The sequence below is a fragment of the Manis javanica genome, chromosome 9, assembly GCF_040802235.1.
Source record: "Manis javanica isolate MJ-LG chromosome 9, MJ_LKY, whole genome shotgun sequence".
Classification (NCBI taxonomy): domain Eukaryota; kingdom Metazoa; phylum Chordata; class Mammalia; order Pholidota; family Manidae; genus Manis; species Manis javanica.
The window spans coordinates 62,350,290-62,371,739 of record NC_133164.1 but is presented as its reverse complement, the minus strand read 5'-3'; positions in this window follow the sequence as shown (position 1 = coordinate 62,371,739).

The window sequence follows — 21,450 nt, the reverse complement described above, 5'->3', positions numbered from 1 at the left end:
GACATCAGGAAATCCATTCTGTTGATTGTGGATCTCTGGAACCATTCAGATTTGGTCTAACCCTTTCTCAATATGACGGTCCTCCCCTTATCTGAAAGATGCTATCAGGTTGCAAGCTTAGGGAACTATTTATCCCCTTACCAAACTGTAGTTTCTCCTCTGGATGGCCACCTGTTTTTCTCAAGCCCTCTGAGAATGTCAAGTCCAGAATGGAACATAATTTCCCCAGTGTGGCCCGGCCAGAAGAGGGTGTATAGTTAAAACCATCATCCTCCCTCTTCTGGGCATTTTTCTTCTTCTAGAGGAATCTAAGATGAGTTTGGCTAGGCCCTGGTGGAATGAATCTCACAAGGTGAGATGGGAATGAATGAACGGGGGGAGGAGGGCAGTTAGACCCAGGAGAGAGTGGAACCAAAAGCTTGTGACGAGGAATTTCAGCTCATGGAGAATCAACTGGGCCCACGAAGCATCCCGAGGAAGGGAGTGAGGCAGCAGAGCAGGTCGGGCCCTTCGGGCAGGTTCCCTTCCTTCCCAGTCAGAGTCCCAGTGCTGGGAACGGCGGGGGAGGCTGGTGAGCATGGTGTGGGTCTGTAAAAGGATTTTTTTTGCGGGTAGATTTGTTGTTTCCTGTCTTCAAGAGGGTGATAAGTAAAGGATAATGAGATTGATTGGGGAAGGTGTGCTGGTACTTGAGTTCAGATATGGGGCTGGGCCTTGGGCATTGTCTGGTCTGTGCCTGAGTTTCCAGTGTGGTTTGGGGCAGGTCAATTTACCTTCCCGGCATCCCCATCACACTCAATGCTCCTAAAGTACTTTGTACTCCTTAAATAAAAGATGTTATAAATCACTTAAAGATTTATTTGCTGAATACTTTTAAACTTAAAAAGAAGGTGGAATTCAGGATCCATGAACTTCTGAACATAAGTTAACCCACCATTTCCAGGTAGAACCATACCAAGCACTTTCTAAGCAGATAGAAGTTGAATGGTGATATTAAAAGAGGACGAGGAAGAGGAAGAGATGACGGTGATGCTGCTACAATGCTTATTGAACCTGCCGCCACGTACCTTGCATGTGATAAGCATTCTCTCATTTGATCCTACGATTCTATGTGCAAAGCACATCTGTTCCCCTACTTCATGACGATGAAACAGGCTCAGAGAGGTGAGTACCTGCCCAGGATAATAGGATCGGAAGTGGTGGAGCTGAGATATAGATCCAAAACCCTAAAAGTCTGAAGATAAAGATTTTTAAAACCCTACTGGGTTTTTTTTCCAAACTTGCCTGATTCTAAGGATCACCTGTAGTGCCTAATAAAAATCCTAACTCCTAAATCCTTCCCCTAGTGATTTTAATTCTTAGATCTGGGTGGGCCTTAGAAATATATTCTTTTAAGAAAATACCCAGGTAATATTTGTAATAAAGCAAGTTGGGGTTGTCATACTGTATAGCAGGAGTTGGCAAAGGTTTTCTTAAAGGGTCAGATAGTAAATATTTAGTTTGTGAGCCACAAGGTTTCTGTATGATTGCTTTGCCGTTGTAGTTCAAAAGCAGTCACAGACAATATGTGCATGAGTGAATGTGGCTGTGTTCCAATAAGACTTTATTCACAAAAAGAGTCAGCAAGTTCAATTTAGCCTGTGGGCTACAGTTTGTCCCCCCGCCCCGCCCCCTGCTGTATATCTTAAGACCATCTGAGTACATCCCAAGGGTGGACTCTTGTAGAAAGGTCTTTCCAGAACTGGTTTGAATTTTAGCTCATTTCCCCTTACTCATCCCTGAAAGGTTGCCCTTTTAGGGGCTATAAGAGTGAATTCTGGTCCATGGGGCTTCATTTTCTGGTTAGAGAGGGTCTGACATAATTATTCCCTCTGCAGCTCACAAGGATGTGTCTTTTTCTCTCTGTACTTGCCACGGTGCCTAGTGCATACTTAAAGCTGACCAAATATTTACTTGGGTGTAGTATACATACTACATTGAATATCGTAAATGCTTAGTAACTGGTGATTGTGTGCTGGGCCCTGCAGTGAACTGGACTGTAAGGCGGATTTGGAAATGCAAGCCTGGCCTTGAGAAAGGAGGTGGGAGACGCAGGTCTGTGATCACTGTGGTGTAGACAGTGGGTTAGAAGTGAAGAGCGCAGTGGGGAGGACTTGGGGGAGAAGCAGGTTAAAACCAGTCAGGCCAGAGGGGAAGAGAATCCTTATTGGACAACAGAAACTAAGGAGGGGAGATTCTCAAGAAAAACTGCTTGTTTGAAAGTATCAATTCTAAAGAAATCTAGTAGGAGACCACTAGCCATTGGAAGGAAAGCATTCAATCATCTTTGAGAAGTTTCTTTAGAAAACTATAAACAAAAGCCCAGTTGCTATGAATAGAGTCCTTGTGGGGGAAAAAGAAGTGAAAGTATTCAAAGCCAGTCAGAGTTTCAGACCTTGAAGGTCACAGTTCTGGGGGGTGATAAAGTACAGGATATGGTGATGTGTGTGGTGACTGGAGAGGAGATAAACTTGGTTGGAATTGAGGAGATGGGCAAAGGAAAGGGTGAAGGGGACAATTGGGATCCAATTCCCATGGTTCTTTCAGAAGGTAGGAAAGTATGCTGGAGATCTGAATATAATCCCAGAAGAGATGTTAGACCTCAGATAGAAGCTTCTGTTAAATACTGAGACAGGACAGAGACCAGACATGACAATATTATTGCTTGGACCAGGGCTGTCCCAAAACTTTCTGGGCCTGAAAAGCTCACAGTGGATTCCTTTTATTGCCCCATTTCTTAACCTCTGAGTATCTAATTAGATAATCTGTCTCCTTCCATTGCTTTTTTTTTTTTAAACTAAAACAAACCAAACAAAACCAACACCAGAACAGCTACTATTTCTGGAAAACTCCAGTTACTGAATCAAGAAGTTGTTTTCTTCAGAGACATATTTTTCCTAAGGACATATTAGTTGTTCCTCTCTCTTTTAGAAGAATCTTACTGCTTGAAGGAGAAACCAAGAAATTGGAAAGATGTCAACATAAGCAACCTTGTGTACTTAAGCATCTGATCATGTGTCTTGCTCAGTAAGTTCAATGAATGGAGTCAACTGTTGAAGGGCTAAACACCAAGGAAGAATCTGAGGCAGCCAACAAAATGCCAAACTGTGTCAGGTGCTAGAGACAGGAGGTCACCAGAGATGCTTTATACTGATGAGTAACTGAACCATATATATTCTATATTATCTGTCATCTATCATATCTATCAGTCATCCTATCTATCTATCTATCTATCTATCTATCTATCTATCTATCTATCATCGATCGATCTATCTATCTATCTATCTATCTATCTATCTATCTATCTATCTATCTGTCATTTACAGACCTACCCCTACTTAGGTATACAGAGGGCACTGTAGCCAACAATCTGCAGCCTGAGTGGTAGGTGAAGATGAATGGACTGACCAGGAACAAGGGATCAGGTAGAGAGAGTGGGATTCAAAAGGAGGACCCTGGGGAATGACATTCATTTCCACACAGGCTTGCAGGTGTACATATTGGTGCTACCTGCACTGATTTTTGGATAGAAGTCTAGACCTGCTGCTTCATTTTTAAGTAGTCATCATGGTGGGGGTCACCATGGCCAGGAAGGTGTGAGGGCATCTTGCCAGAGGTTGTCCAAGCTCTTTAGATACTGGTGGCCAGAAACCACAGCCTTGCAAAGGACACCTTCACAGCTCTAACGCTTAAATTCTTGGGATCACTATTGAAATTTTTATTTTTATTTCCAGCCATAAAGAATGGAATCCCACAACTTTTGCTAAAGTCAGAATAGTAGGAGCTTAGTTCTAAAGTTTTTTGTTTTGTTTTTGCCCTGGGATCTTCGTTTCTCTTCCTTCATGCTTTGTGTGACTTAATAAGAAATAGGTTGTCACCACTTTGCGGATAATCAGGTTTCACATGCCAGAATGCAGTTCCTCAGTCACCCCCCTCCTTCCCCACCTTTTTAACTAATCTTCTCACTAGGCTTATTTTCTAACCTTTAAGTAATCTCTCCTTTAGTCAACCAACAACCTTCAGTACTATGGGAGAAGGAGAAAAGAAGCCAATACATTGTTTTTACTCTTGAAGATCTAACAACTCAGAGCTTGATGGACTGATTCTTGAGCATTGGAAAAGACATAAGCATACAAAAAGAAAATTAAACAAGTGAGAAATCACTGCAGTTGCGTGGCAGTAACTAACCCATCAATATGCAGTTGTGTGCTTGTATTCAGAGGAATGCAGGAGGTTGGACCTGCAGAAGCTTCTGGGGAGGAGCCTCCCAGTCCGGAGCCTCCATCAGAGCTCTGGGCTAAGCAGCACCGTGAGCCCCAGGCCATGTGGCTGGGCTGGCAGTGTCAGGGGTGGCCCACCAAGGTGGGTTCAGGGCTGTATAACAGCTTTTAGATTTAGTAGCTATTATAATTTTTCAAACAAGGGCTTTTAATTTATGTAAGCTAATTTATTTGCATAGATAATTAACTAAATATGTGCACACAAGTCTTGAGAAAACAGATGTAATTTGCTCTCATGATCTTTAAAACTCTTACCACTTCATTCCTTACAAACTGAGCTTGTTTTTTCCATCCTCTATCTGTCCCTGTCATACACTGCTAAGTGAACATTTCATGCTTTCCGTCTTTCCAAAAGGTTGGGAACATTTTCGTGGAGGTATTTGGTAACGCCCTGGCTGCAGCTATGGATTTTCTGCGCTTGCCGCTTCTGTCCGTTATCTTCTCTCCTGAGGTTTCACAGTGTGAGTGGAGTGAGTGCCTCTTCCGCACAGAGTGTTCTGTGAGAGTCTTGTGTCATCAGCTCTGTGCCCCTCACTGGCTTGTGCAGTGCCGCGCGTAGCAGATACTCCTGCTGCACATGGCCATTTCAGATGTTACCAGGCAAGAAAAAAAATGAGGGTTTTATGCTCTTTTCTTCAGCAGATCGTGGGTTCATCTTATTTTATGGAAACAGATGGTGATGAGTCTACTTTGAGGGTTTGCAGATGAATATGTACATTGTGCACTGAAGTATAAAGTTTGACCAACTCTATCTCACCACTGGCAGTCTCATAAGGTGTTATTCTCGGTCCCACAATTTTCAAAGCATTGCCTAGAGCTTTAACAGTTTGATTCCCATTGACTTCCAGCTATTGTACATTCACATAATGGAAGCTGTTTGTCCACATGAATAAAACATCAATAAGGTGTCTGCATAAGTACCATTTAAGAAAAAAATAAAGCATACTTGTATACATATTTTAAAAAGGGAGGCAGAGGACCAATTTCCTGGTTAACAAAAGGTTCTCACCTACGTGAATGTCCGGAGTCATTCTCCTCGATAGGCTCGATCAGATCTGCGTAGGGGACATTGTCGCCCACGTGCCTGGGGAAAACCAAAGCTACCCGTGCAGAAAGTGGATCACCTATATGTTACTTTTTTCCTACAAAGGCTTTTTCACTTTTTGCTTTTTTTAATTGATTTTAAAGAGGTACGTGGCTGCAGGACCCTCGGGACTACCTCTTTAAGCCCCCTGAGCAGAAGTTAAAAGCTGGCAGCCCTAGCTGGCTTTCCTCCGCCCCTAACAACTCTTGTTGAAATTAATGAGGCTCAAGCAGGGACAGGGGCTGCCAGTTGCCCAAAGACAAATAATTGGTTTTAGGAAAAATCTCCCTCTTAATGATTCAGAGTTGAATGTGGATTTAAACTCAGCTCAACAAGCAAACAAAACAAAGGGCTATTGGGCAGGTTGCGATTGGAGTTGCCAGCGCTGCGAGTCAGGGAAGCCCTGATGCCCACCGGCTTCAGAGGCGGTTGCCACCATGGCACTACAGCTGCAGAACCCAGGGGCCATGGTGACAGCAGGGGGCATGGGGAATGGCATGGGGGTGTGGTGATGCTCCGTTTCTGCTACTCTCACCTTGGAAGATCTGAGTTTCATTCCCACCCCAAGGTATTTTTATATAGAGTCTGTGCTAGACACGTGCACGCTGCCAGGTGCTGGGCAGCTGATGCACACAGGTGAAACACAGCTTCTGCCCGCAGGAGCTTAACACCCAACTAGGAAAAGAAGGCATATACGTATAAGAAACACAAATTGAGATCCTGATTCTCAGACTCAAACCCAGATTCTCAGACTTGGCCGTGTCAGTCACTGGTAAGCTTACTACACAGACACACATACATGCACCAACAGCACAAGTAATGACACCCACAGAACGATTCCCTGACCCACCCCAGACCTCCTGTGAGATCAGAAATACTCGGTTGATTCCTATCCACTGCTGGGTATGAGAGCCACTAACTCAGGCGGGCAAGGGTTCCAGGTAACTGGCTCCTAGGGAGAAATCGTGGGCTTCCACTGGTGAGGGAGAGCTTCCTGGGGGAGACAGGAGAAGGCTCACGCGTGCACCCGCCTGCCCTAAAGGCCTTAGAGTGTGCTGATGTGCCACGGAACTGGACCTCAGCAGAGTGCCCAAACCAGGTAGAATGTGTGCCTTCATGTCCCCTCACCTTAGGTGAGAGGGGGCAGGAAGGCATGTAGCCAAGGCTTTAATGAAAAGGCAGAGCTCTAACTCTTGGACAGAACTGGCCATGGGGTGCCTGAGCCTTACCTCTGGAGACAGTAGGGTGGGTGCGAGCTGCCCTCTCCTTGTGACTCTGTCCCTCGAACCATTCAGTGGTGACTCATGTCCTGGGTGGAGGGCTCTTCTCTGTGCAGGGGGAGCATAGCGGATTTCCCAAACTAGGCTTGCCATTAACGTTTGTGGGGTCCAGACAAGAAAACAAATGGAGGGCACAGGTCATAAGCATAAATTTTGAACACACTTGGTTAAAATATGCTCTGTCCATTTCCTCTAGCAAGTATTCCCTCCTAATGACTTAGTAGATCAGTTTCAGATCTAGATTCTCGGCCTTTGGGAAGTTCCGTGCTGGAGCATGGAAGGCAGGGGGAGCTCCGCTCCAGCCGCTGCACTGCCGCCCTCGTCCCCTTCTCCGGCTCCGTCCTGCGCCAGGAGGGCTCCATGAGGGCCTCAGAGGGCACATCCAAGCTCCATTACCAAGACCAGCAAACCAGAGCTTCTTGGTTATTTCAAAGCCAAGGGGTGCCTAGACGGGAAACACCAGGCTACTGTTACTCAGAACTTTGAAAAGTATTTAAGCCTCATAGAAATTAATTGCATAGGTGTGGTTAGAATGGCCTTCTTAAAGCCTGTTTTCTCACTTGCCAAGCAGGAGATAACACTTTGTTATTCATCCTCATTTTCACCACCAGAGTTACCAACTTTTGTTGAATTTCCTACATGCCAGGTTCTTTATCACTAGTCCTCAAAACTCCCACAGGCATGTCTTATAATTTCACTTGCACAGATGAGGGAACTGTGGCCCAGATTAAGACACTTGCATAGCACATAACAGCTCCTGGTTTTATATAGGATTGCAGTGGGTGCTCGAGGGCTACGTGGCCTCAAAGCCCAAGGTATTTCCAGTGCACTATGCTGTCTCCCAAAGACCATGTAGTCTGAATATGAGGTGAAATCCCTAACAGAAGAGATAATTGCCTCTGTTCAAATCTTTACAAAGTCTTTTGTGAAATGCTTCTGCAAATTTGTTTTGAAAAGAAATAGTGTTTGAGGAAGACATATAACCTAAAATAAATCCAGTCAACATTATTTTGGGCACCTCATAGATTTCTCCTAATCAAATCGGTTTACAAAGAAATAGAGAGCAAATGTGGGCAGTGTGGTGGCCTCGGTTCTCTGAGGGTCCTGGGTGGAACAGCCAAATTCCAGTAGAGCGTAATTATTGATCAATGGCTGGGCTGGTAAGAGACTGCAGAGATACAGAATGAACTTCCCATCTTCTCCAAATGATATAAACGGGCTAGGGTAAGAGCATGAAGTGATCAGCAATGGTGGGGTGGCTCTAGAACAGTGGCCCATTGGGTCACTGATTCTGGAACTTTGAGCCAATACTCATAGGAAAGCTGAAAGTGGCCTTTTGTTACTAGAGTTGTTTAGAAGACAGAGACAGCAAAATTAAATCCTTTTTGGAGAAAACTATCTCCAATTTGGGCTCATAGGATTCTCACACATGCAATCAATCACTGAGTTCACAATAAAAAACCCACAAAACCTACCAGGCATCCTTCATCATGAGTGAACGTCATCACACACAACAAACAAGCGATTCAGGCCCCCAAGAACAGTTAACTACTAAAATTGCTAAAGGAAAAGCTATGTATGGAATGTTTAAAGAAAGAAAACTCCCAATAGATGGATTAAATAGCAGATTAGACCCAACTATAAAGAGAACTGAAGATATGTCCAGGCTAGTGCTGTCCACTAGGCCTTCCTACAGTGATGAAAACAGAGAAGCTCTAGACTTATGCTGTCTAATAATGTGGCTGTGAGTACTTTAAATGTGCCTACTGAGATTGAGAAACTAAAGTTTGAATTTTACTTACATTTAAATTTAAATAATCACACTTATAGGAGCTATGGTATTAGGGAGCACAGAACTAGGCCATAAAGGAACTTTCAATAAGTTTAAAGGAATCAGTATGATCTAGATCATGTTCTTTACCAAAATGCAATTATAACTTGATTTCAACTGGTCATGAGGGATCTTTTCTGGGGTGATGGAAGTGTTCTGATAGTGGGTTGTGTGATGGTTGACAACTCTATAAATTTGCTAAAAACCATTGAATTCTATACTTATTAAGAGTGAATTTTATGGTATGTAAAATACACCCCAATAAAGTTGTTAAAATCCAATTAGATTATGAATCAACATCAATAATAAGAATCCTCATAACTTGGAAATTAACACTTACTCTACTAAATAAATAGGTCCAAGAATGGACCATCATGGAAATAAAAGAAATACTTAGTCTTGAACAATCATGGAAACTCACCATATCAAAATTTGCAGAGCGTAATGGAAGTTGTACTTTGAAGGAAACTTAAAAATCATAAATACTTATATTAGAAAAGAAGAAGGGCTGATAATGAGCTCCAATCTGTTTAAGAAGTTAGAGATATCAGAGAACAAATCCAGTGAAAGTAGAAAGAAGACAAGAATAAAGAGCAAAAATTAATAAATGGAAAACAAAAATATGATAAGTAGCATGAACATGATGGCTTGAATTCATAGTTTCAGATAAAAAAAGATTGCAAGGTATACTAAAAAAGCAAATATGCCAATAATATTGAAATTTTGGACAAAATGGAAAATTCTAGGAAAATAATAACTGAGAAAAAATAGAAAAACAAAGTGCTTCTGTAACTATTAAATAAATAAACTTTAGTTAAAAATTTTCATAATGTAGTATAGAATCCCAGGAAGGAAAACTATAGGCCATTTTCACTCATGAACATGAGTGTGAAGATTCTAATAAAATTTTAGCAAATAAAATCAAATAATGTATAGAAAGGTAAGATACCATTGCTAAGTTGGTATTCCACAAATGAAGGAGTGGTTTAGCCTAAGAAAATTTATAGATGGAATTTATTACTGAACTGATTAAAAAGAAAAAAATCAAGGATCACGGGAAGATGGTAGCATGAGTAGTTCAGAGGAAATCTCTTCCCCAAAACATATATATTTATGAAAATACAATAAATACAACTATTCCTAAAAGAGACACCAGTGGATGCAGTACAACAGCCAGGATACATCTACATCTGCAAGAACTCAACATCTCACGAAGGGGGTAAGATGCAAGCTGTGGCCAGGCGGGACCCAAACACTCCCCCACCCCAGAACCTGGCGGGAAGAAAGGAGTCAGAACGGGGAGGGAGTGAAAGCCCAGGACTGCTAAACAACCAGCTCTAGAAATCCTCACTCGGAATGCAGACACAAGGTGCACAGGGTGCTGGATATTAGAGAAATGGAAAATAAAAACCTGGGGGCAGGTCCCCACAACCAGTGCCCCTGAGACAAAAGAAAAGCGAGTGCGTTCTGCAAGTCTTAAAGAGACAGGGACCCCATAGCTGGACGAAGTTGTCCTGGCACACATAGCCAGCAGCTGAGAATCCCAGGGAAACTTAGGCTCCCTAAACCCCGGGGAGGCAGTGAAGCTCTGAGGCCCCTCATGGTCCTAAGCAGCCTTCCAGTCGTTCCTCCAACTGACGCAGACCCTGACACACTGGCCCAGTAGCAGGAGAGTGGCAGTGTGTGCCAGGGACGGCAGCACCAGAAGGGACTGGGAGCAGATCCATGTGCCAGCGGCGCCAGACGGGACCAGGAGAAGCTTGTGCGAGCCTGCAGCGGTGCGACCAAACAGCCTGGGCACAGCTTGTGCGCACCAGTGGCAGTGAAGCCAGAGGAGCCCAGTAGAGGCCTGTGCAGGAGTGCCCCATGTGCACCTGCAGCAGAGCCAGAGGGAGCAGGTGTGTGCCCAGCAGCCGACTGGAATCCCAGCCCAACACACAGCTGCATGGGCCAGACCCAAAGGCTGCTGCTGCCACACAGCTGCCTGGCAGGGGTGCTGCTAGCACTGAGGAGCGCACCTGGCATGCCTGCCACTTCCCGCAGGGCACTGTGCTGCTCTGATTGAGACCCCACCCATAGCAGCTTAGGAGACTAACCCAGTGGCTGCTCCAGGAGTGTGGGTAACCATCACAGGCAGTGGAGAGGGGCAAGGCATCCAGCAAGCAGGAAAGGACTTTCTTCTCCCTGCTGACACACCGCAACCTGCCTACAGCCTCCACTATCACCATGAAAAGGCAAAAAATTTAGTCCAGTCCAAGATAGCTCAAACAACACCTGAGAAAGGATCTGCAGAGGCAGAGCAAACCAGTCTCCCTGAAAAAGAATTCAAAATAAAAATCATGAACATGCTGACAGAGCTGCAGAGAAATATGCAAGAGCTAAGGGATGAAGTCTGGAGGGAGATTACAGAAATGAAACAAACTCTGGAAGGATTTATAAGCAGAATGGATAAGATGCAAGAGGCCATTGATGGAATAGAAACCAGAGAACAGGAACGCATAGAAGCTGACGCAGAGAGAGATAAAAGGATCTCCAGGAATGAAACAATATTAAGAGAACTGTGTGACCAATCCAAAAGGAAAAATATCTGCATTATAGGGGTACCAGAGGAAGAAGAGAGAGAAAAAGGGATAGAAAGTGTCTTTGAAGAAATAATTGCTGAGAACTTCCCCAAACTGGGGGAGGAAATAGTTGCTCAGAGCAACTACAGTACCTCTCGGGAGGCACACAGAACTCCCGAGAGACAGGACCCAAAGAGGACAACACCAAGACACATAATAATTAAAATAGCAAAGATCAAGGACAGGGACAGAGTATTAAACGCAGCCAGAGCAAGTAAAAAGGTCACCTACAAAGGTCACCTACATCAGGCTATCATCAGACTTCTCAACAGAAACCTTACAGGTCAGAAGAGAATGGCATGATATATTTAATGCAATGAAACAGAAGGGCCTTGAACCAAGGATACTGTATCCATCACGATTATCATTTAAATATAAAGGTGGGATTAAACAATTCCCAGACAAGCAAAAATTGAGGGAATTTGCCTCCCACTAACCATCTCTACAGGGTATCTTAGAACGACTGCTCTAGATGGGAGCACTCCTAAAAAGAGCACAGAACAAAACACCCCACATCTGAAGAATGGAGGAGGAGGAAAAAGAAGGGAAAGAAATAATCATCAGACTATGTTTATAACAGCTCAAAAAGCGAGTTAAGTCAGACAGTAAGGTAGTAAACAAGCTAACCTTGAACCTTTGGTAACCACGAATCTAAAGCCTGCAATGGCAATAAATACATATCTTTCAATAATCACCCTAAATGTAAATGGACTGAATGCACCAATCAAAAGACACAGAGTAATAGAACGGATAAAAAAGCAAGACCCATCTAAATGCTGCTTACAAGAGACTCACCTCAAACCCAAAGACATGCACAGATTAAAAGTTAAGGGATGGGGAAAGATATTTCATGCAAACAGCAGAGAGAAAAAAGCAGGTGTTGCAATACTAGTATCAGACAAAATAGACTTCAAAATAAAGAAAGTAACAAGAGATAAAGAAGGACATTACATAATGATAAAGGGCTCAGTCCAACAAGAGGATATAACCATTATAAACATATATGCACTCAACACAGGAGCACCAACATATCTGAAACAAATACTAACAGAACTAAAGGAGGAAATAGAATGCAATACATTCATTCTGGGAGATCTCAACACACCACTCACTCCAAAGGACAGATCCACCAGACAGAAAATAAGTAAGGACACAGAGGCACTGAATAACACACTAGAACAGATGGACCTAATAGACATCTACAGAACTCTACATCCAAAAGCAACAGGATACACATTCTTCTCAAGTGCACATGGAACATTCTCCAGAATAGACCACATACTAGGCCACAAAAAGAGCCTCAGTAAATTCCAAAAGATTGAAGTCCTACCAACCAACTTTTCAGACCACAAAGGTATAAAACTAGAAATAAATTGTACAAAGAATGCAAAAAGGCTCACATACATATGGAGGCTTAAAAGCATGCTCCTAAATAATCAATGGATCAATGACCAAATTAAAATGGAGATCCAGCAATATATGGAAACAAATGACAACAACAACACAAAGCCCCAACTTCTGTGGGACACAGCAAAAGCGGTCTTAAGAGGAAAGTATATAGCAATCCAGATATATTTAAAGAGGGAAGAACAATCCCAAATGAATATAGTCTAATGTCACAATTATGGAAATTGGAAAAAGAAGAACAAATGAGGCCTAAGGTCAGGAGACGGAGGGACATAATAAAGATCAGAGAAGAATAAAACAATAGAAAAAATCAATGAAACCAAGAGCTGGTTCTTCAAGAAAATAAACAAAATAGATAAGCCTCTAGCCAGACTTATTAAGAGAAAAAGAGAGTCAACACACATCAACAGAATCAGAAATGAGAAAGGAAAAATCACAACCCACCCCACAGAAATACAAAGAATTATTAGAGAATACTATGAAAACCTATTTGCTAACAAGATGGAAAACCTAGGAGAAATGGACAACTTCCGAGAAAAATACAACCTTATAAGACTGACCTAGAAAGATACAGAAAATCTAAACAGACCAATTACCAGCAACGAAATTGAATCGGTAATCAAAAAACTACTCAAGAACAAAACACCCGGGCCAGATGGATTTACCTCAGAATTTTATCAGACATCCAGAGAAGACAAAATCCCCATTCTCCTTAAAGTTTTCCAAAAAATAGCAGAAGAGGGAATACTCCCAAACTCATTCCATGAAGCCAACATCACCCTAATACCAAAACCAGGCAAAGACAGCACCAAAAAAGAAAACTACAGACTAATATCCTTGATGAACATAGATGCAAAAATATTCAACAAAATATTAGCAAACTGAATTCAAAAATATATCAAGAGGATCATACACCATGACCAAGTGGGATTCATCCCAGGGATGCAAGGATGGTGCAACATTCAAAAATCCATCAACATCATCCACCACATCAACAAAAAGAAGGGAAAAAACCAAATGTTTATCTTCATAGATGCTGAAAAAGCATTCGACAAAATTCAACATCCATTCATGATAAAAACTCTCAACCAAATGGGTATAGAGGGCAAGTACCTCAACATAATAAAGGCCATATATGATAAACCAACAGCTAACATCATACTGAACAGTGAGAGGTTGAAAGCTTTTCCTCTGAGATTGGGAACAAGACAGGGATGCCCACTCTTCCCACTGTTATTCAACATAGTACTGGAGGTCCTAGCCACAGCAATTAGAAAAAACAAAGAAATACAAGGAATCCAGATTGGTAAAGAAGAAGTCAAACTTTCATTATTTGCAGATGACATGATATTGTACATAAAAAACCCTAAAGACTCCACTCCAAAACTACTAGAACTAATATCGGAATTCAGCAAAGTTGCAGGATACAAAATTAAGACACAGAAATCTGAAGCTTTCCTATACACTAACAATGAACCAATAGAAAGAGAAATCAGGAAAAGAATTCCATTCATAATAGCATCAAAAAGAATAAAATACCAAGGAATAAACCTAACCAAGGAAGTGAAAGACCTATACCCTGAAAACTACAAGACACTCTTAAGAGAAATTAAAGAGGTCACTAACAAATGGAAACTCATCCCATGCTCCTGGCTGGGGAGAATTAATATTGTCAAAATGGCCATCCTTCCCAAAGCAATATACAGATTTGATGCAATCCCTATCAGTTTACCAGCAGCACTCTTCAATGAACTGGAACAAATAGTTAAAGAATTCATATGGAAACACCAAAGACCCCAAATAGCCAAAGCAATCCTGAGAAGGAAGAATAAAGTGGGTGGAATCTCGCTCCCCAACTTCAAGCTCTACTACGAAGCCACAGTAATCAGGACAATGTGGTACTGGTAGAAGAATAGAGCCACAAACCAGTGGAACAGAATAGAGACTCCAGACATTAACCCAAACATACATGGCCAATTAATATATGATAAAGGAGCCATGGACATACAATGGGGAAAGGACAGTCTCTTCAACAGATGGTGCTGGCAAAACTGGACAGCTACATGTAAGAGAATGAAACTTGATCACTGTCTAACCCCATACACAAAAGTAAACTCCAAATGCATCAAAGACCTAAATGTAAGTCATGAAACCATAAAACTCTTAGAAGAAACATAGGCAAAAACCTCATGGACATAAACATGAGTGACTTCTTCATGAACATATCTCCCTGGGCAAGGGAAACAAAGGCAAAAATGAACAAGTGGGACTATATCAAGCTAAAAAGCTTCTGTACAGCAAAGGACACCATCAATAGAACAAAAAGGTATCCTACAGTATGGGAGAATATATTCATAAATGACAGATCTGATAAAGGATTGACATCCAAAATATATAAAGAGCTCACACACCTCAACGAACAAAAAGCAAATAATCCAATTAAAAAATAGGCAGAGGAGCTGAATAGACAGTTCTCTAAAGAAGAAATTCAGATGGCCAACAGGCACATGAAAAGATGCTCCACATCACTTGTCATCAGAGAAATGCAAATTAAAACCACAATGAGATATCACCTCATACCAATAAGGATCGCCATCATCGAAAAGACAAAGAACAACAAATGTTGGCAAGGTTGTGGAGAAAGGGGAACCCTCCTACACTGCTGGTGGGAATGTAAATTAGTTCAACCATTGTGGAAAGCAGTATGGAGGTTCCTCAGAATGCTCAAAATGGAAATACCATTTGACCCAGGAATTCCACTTCTAGGAGTTCACCCTAAGAATGCAGCACTCCAGTTTGAAAAAGACAGATGCACCCCTATGTTTATCGCTGCACTATTTACAATAGCCAAGATATGGAAGCAACCTAAATGTCCATCAGTAGATGAATGGATAAAGAAGATGTGGTACATATACACAATGGAATATTACACAGCCATGAGGAAAAAACAGATCCTACCATTCACAACAACATGGATGGAGCTAGCAGGTATTATGCTCAGTGAAATAAGCCAGGCGGAGAAAGACAAGTACCAAATGATTGTATAAGAACAAAGGAAAACTGAAGGAACAAAACAGCAGCAGAATCACAGAACCCAAGAATGGACTAATAGTTACCAAAGGGAAAGGGACTGGGGACGATGGGTGGGAAGGGAGGAATAAGGGTGGGGAAAAAGAAAGAGGGCATTAAGGTTAGCATGTATGGTGTTGGGGGGGGCACAGGGAGGGCTGTGTAACACAGAGAAGACTAGTAGTGAATTTACAGCATCTTACTACGCTGATGGACAGTGACTGTGAAGGGGTATGTTGGGGGGCCTTGGTGAAGGGGAGAACCTAGTAGACATAATGTTCTTTCTGTAATTGTAAATTAATGATACCAAAATAAAAAAAAGAAAAAATCATTTCATCTCAAAAGGTGATAAAATCCAACAACCACTTTTGATTAAAACAAAAGAAAAAGAGAGTAGTATGTATTTCTAAAACACACTTTTGAAATCTAGGACATTGTAGGAACTTTCTTGACCCAATGAATAATATATGTATATCAAACATTATTCTTAGTAAGAGGAATGTCAGAGGTATTTCCTTTAAAATACTAGAATAAACCAAGGAAGTCACCTCCCTTCTATCCAACTTTGGAGGTCTTAGCCAGTGCAATAAAATAAACAGAAACATAAGGATTAGAAAAATCACCATCACAATAACAAAACAACAATTTATTTGCAACAATACAAACTTTAGCAAGAAGGCTGACTGTATTAGTTTACTATTTCTGCTGTAACAAATTAACACAACTTGATCACTTACAGAAAAATTTTTAAAAATTGTTTTAATGTTCTGTAGGTTGGAAGTTCAATACAGGTCTCACTGGGCTAAAATCACAGTGTGGCAGGGCTGTATTCCTCCTGAGGGTATAGAGGAGAATCTGTTTTCCAGCTTCTAGATGCCACCCACATTCCTTGATCAGTGGACACCCCTTCTTCCACTTTCAAAACCTTCAACAGTTACGTCTTCCTCTGACAAAACTTAGAAAGCTCTTTGCTTTTAAAGAATCATTTGATTGGGCTGAGCTTGGCATGATATCTAGGAGACTCCCCCTGCTCAAAGTCCTTAATTTTAATCATGTCTGCAAAGTCCCTTTGGCCATGTAAGGTAACATGGTCACAAATTCGGGATTAGGGTGTGGATATCTTTGGGTGGGCCATTATTCTGCCTACCATACTAGTAAAAAAAAGATCAGTCTTGAAAAAACTGCATTTCTGTATAAAAATTAGTTGGAAAACATAACTTAAAATGTCCAAGAGCAAGTTTAACTGAAAGATATCCTTAAATTATCTGTTAGGATAAATTTATCAAAAGATGTGCAAGCCCCATATGGAGTAAACTCACAATCATGAAGATGTCCATTTTCCCCAAACTGAAAAGAGATCCTAAAATTTACATGAAAGAGTGAAAGTCCAAACAGGTAAGACATGTACAAAGAAGAGTAAGTTCATGGATTTAACCTAGTGGATATTGATCAACTCTTATTACAAAACTACATTAATTAAGACAGTATGGTAATTGGTGAAGAAGGAGATAAAACAACCAATCGAACAAAATGAGGAGTCCAGAAACAATTTTGGCCAGTGGTACAAAATAGAAAGTTCCAAATCAGACGTATGGAAACTTGATACATGATAGAGGTGACATTACTGTTGATTGGTACTTGTTGCTTAGGATAAAATTCCAGTGATAGCATCACCCCAAAATTTGGAGAGTATCATATTTCTCAATTTACACTGGAAAGCAAATTTGAAAGGTAGGTAATAGCAAGGCTGTGGGGAGACAGGACCTGTCTGCCCTGTTGGTGAATGTGTAAACTAATGCAACCAGCTGGAAAGGAAACTGGTGATATTTTCCAAGTCCCTAAGAAACACATACAGGGACATTCACTGGGCTGTTGTTTGCTGTATAATGAGACAGAGGCAGTCGATGTGTTCATTACTAGGAGAATGGATAAACAGTGTGGGAAGAGGGTCAGGGTTGCCAAATTTAGCAGATACAACACCAGACGCCCAGTTAAATTTCACCGTCAGATAAGCATTGAACAATTTCTTAGTATAAGTATATTCCAAATATTGCATAGGATCCAATTATTACTAAAATGTTATTTGTTTGTTTGTCTGAAATTACAATTTAATTCAGTGTCCTATAGTTTATCTGGCAACCTTAGTAAGGGCGTATTAAGGAATAGAAAGCAAGAATTAGAAATGACCACTAGATTTTTCTACAGCAATATGGATAGATCTGGAAAACAGAATATTGAGCAAAAAAACATCTGAAATACAAAGAAATTTGTGGCATAACACACGTGTGAATTGAAAATACATAGCCACAACAATACTACTTCTTTCATAAGGATATACAAATATTTAAGGACATATAACAAACACATTAATGTGGGGGAAGGAGAAGAGTGTGAGTCAGGATTAAGGATAAAGGGAGAAAATAAAGCCAAGAGAAGGGGGCCTTGTGCGGACCCACAATGATAATGTGGTAAGAAACCAGGAAAATGATAAATTTTCTTATGTATTCACATAATTTTTCACCTGTGATAAAATAAAACAATTTAAAAAGACTATGTCTCATGCAGTTTAAGAATAACATAAATGTGATATTCCCTAAAAAACTGTTAGGAGTCTCAAAAGGCAGCTTTAGTTATGATAAAGACACTTAAGTCAGAGTCAGAAATACACATGAAGCACAGAGGAGGGGCCAGTGGAGGCCACGGCGAGGGGAAATCAGTGAAGGGGATAAAGAGGTACCAATTTCAATCATAAAATTACTTAGAGGGATGAAAGTAGAGCATACAAAATAGTCAATAATATTGTAGTAACTTTGTATGTGGACAGTGACTACACTTAACATGGTGAGCATTTAGTAATGAATATAATTGTAGAATCACTGTGTTGCCTACCTGAAACCAACATGATATTGTATACCAACTGTATTTCAATTAAAAAACACATGAAGAATTTGAACACAATAATTTTGTGATATGTAAATTTAGCAAAATCAATATTTCTAAATTAAGTAATGAATATTTAATATTTAATTTAATGAATATTTAATAATTTATCATTATATGATATAATTTATATAATTATTATTATATATACAATCATAAGTATATATAATTATATATTACTATAAGATATAATTATGATCATATATAATTAAAAAATATAACATAATTAGAATATATAAACTATTAATTATATAAATGATATATTATGTTATAATTCATAATCAATCCTATAATTAATCTTATAATTATATTAATTTTATAAACTATGTCATATTGTATATTAATTTTATATTATGATTCATATTATAATTAGTGGTTTATAAAACATTTAATATAATTATATTTTTTATAATTTATAAAATATTTAATATTTTATTAATTAGCAAATAACTACTATTTCTAAGTAATTAATATATGTTAATTTGTATCCTATTGTAGGCAATTATAAATATGTGCATATAATTAATAAGTTAAATATGAATGCTTTGTCTACATCCCTCGTCTTATATATTCACATTGACCCAATCTTTTAGAAAAAAATTCTCATTGGGAAAATAGGAGACAACTTTTTATTCCATGTCATTGAGCTTTTGGACACAGAGAATATCTAGCATGTTGGAGACACATGGTAAACACCCAGTCAGTCGCCGCCCAACCACAACAGCTAGTGACTTACACTAACTTTGCTTTCAGATGCGGTTGCAGCACTGACTTGAATGAGAAATAATGCATAACACATTTAAAACTATGTATTTAACAAAGACACTGTTCTTTCTGTTAGAGTATTTCTATAAATAACCATGTTTTAGAGCCTATATAATAAAACTATTCTTAACGAATATGGCATGTTTTTTCAAAACGTGCAGGAAATGATAAGGAGTGTGACTTGAAGGTAGAAGGCTGGTGGTTGTAAATGGTTTTCTTTTGGACAAAGGAGTACCCAATTTCCATCTGTTCTGCTTGAAAGCCTGATAAATCGCTTTGCAAAGTAAAGAAAAGAGAATGAGATATTTGAAACATTTGGGTCAGGAGGCCGCACATGAGGTGGGTGGACTCGGTCTCCTCGCTGATGACATCAAGTGAAAGCGCTGACTGTTCCATTTGAAGCTGACCTGGAGCTTGAGGGTCTCTGCGGCTGATGGAGACAGTGACTTGCTAGGAAAGTACTCAGTCAACCGGACACATGTCAACTCACAGAACAACTTCAAATGGTTTATGGTTTGTCAACAACTAGAACATTAACAATCAGGAAGCACTTTTTATAATGTAAATCAGCATGTTGTGTGAATCCTATTATTTAACCAAATCAGAAAAATGACATTATAAAAGGAAGTTAGAGAAGCAAAAACCATAGCATTATTTATCTTTTATGGCATTGCTCTTGAATTTGTGAAATCATCCCTTTTATGTTATACCTTTTTACTTTCCGGAAATAGTGTACTTTGTGCACTTGTTTTATTTAATAGCAATATCAAAATTATTTGGTGTAATATTCTTTTCTACATTGAATTTTCACTTTACCACTAAGTTTGGTATCTGTTTCAAAGATTTTTTTCAGTAAATATGCCAAAGTATATTCTTCACAGAATTGTTGTAACACTGAATAGTTACAAACAACGTAATTAATTGCCCAACAACAGAGGAATGGCATATTTATATAATTCAATGTTATAAATTGTACCCCTTTGAGTAAAAATTGCTTCCTAAACAACTTTTATGACATGAGAAATATTTGTAACTTTATGTGAGAAAAGGAGAATGAAAACTTCTACATAAAATACTATGTCACTAGTAAGTATCTCTGGCTGGTGGGGTGGATAATATTTACTGTTAGCTGTACTTTTGTATGTCCTCCAAGTTTTCTACAATGAGTTTGTATTATTAAAATTATTAGGAAAAACATTGAGGAAAAGCTACCACCCAAACCCAAAATAACAGCAGATTTGATACAGACCCTTTCTCTGCACTGTACCCATTAAAACTGGTAAAAATAGGTTACTGTGTTGAGAATAATTAAGCATATGCCTGAGATAACACAGTTCAATCTTGGCAAAGTATAGGGAATTAGCTTGCATATACAGAATTGCTGATGTAAGAATAATTTCAGAAATGGCCAAAATTTTGGGCTATATTTTAGAGAGAACACATAGGCAAATCTGGGTGAAGTAGTTATGATAGCAATATCTTAAGAAGGGTTCCTAAATTTATTAAGGTGCCTATGGTTCAATATCTCAACCAGTATTTGAAAATAATGTCCTCACCTTACTCCTAGTTATTGAATATTTTAGACTCATGAATTTTAATATGTTTCATTGACTTTTGAGAGACCTTTATGATTTAGTAAACTAAAGAGGCCTGATAAAAACCAATGCAAAATTCAAGCTCTCAGAAATAAGCTATTTACTCAGAAATGGCCTGCATTGAAATAAACTCTGTTGGAGGAAGAGGAAGCAATGAGTGTTTTCCTCTGACAAGGGAGAAGGCTAATATGTATTGTTCAACCATAGGTCATAAAACTTGGAGGCTTGAAAGCAGACTATAGGTCATCCAGTTCTGTGGTTGCAAACTAGATGCCTGCAGGTTTTAAAAATGAGTGTGCTTTGTTTAACCTAGAGCTTTTATTTTTGTTTACAATTCAGGCAATGTTTAAAATCCAGAGATTCAACATACAAATGCAGGTTTGAAAGATCCTAAGGCCTGGCTGCCCTGGCCCGGCCTCCCTTACTCCCTGAAGTGAGTGGGCAGGCAGCCCCTCTGCTCTGCCCCAGCCGTTTGATTCTAAGGCAGAGGGCACATATACTCACCCCAGCCCTCCTTGCTCAGGCTGTTGGAGTCTGGC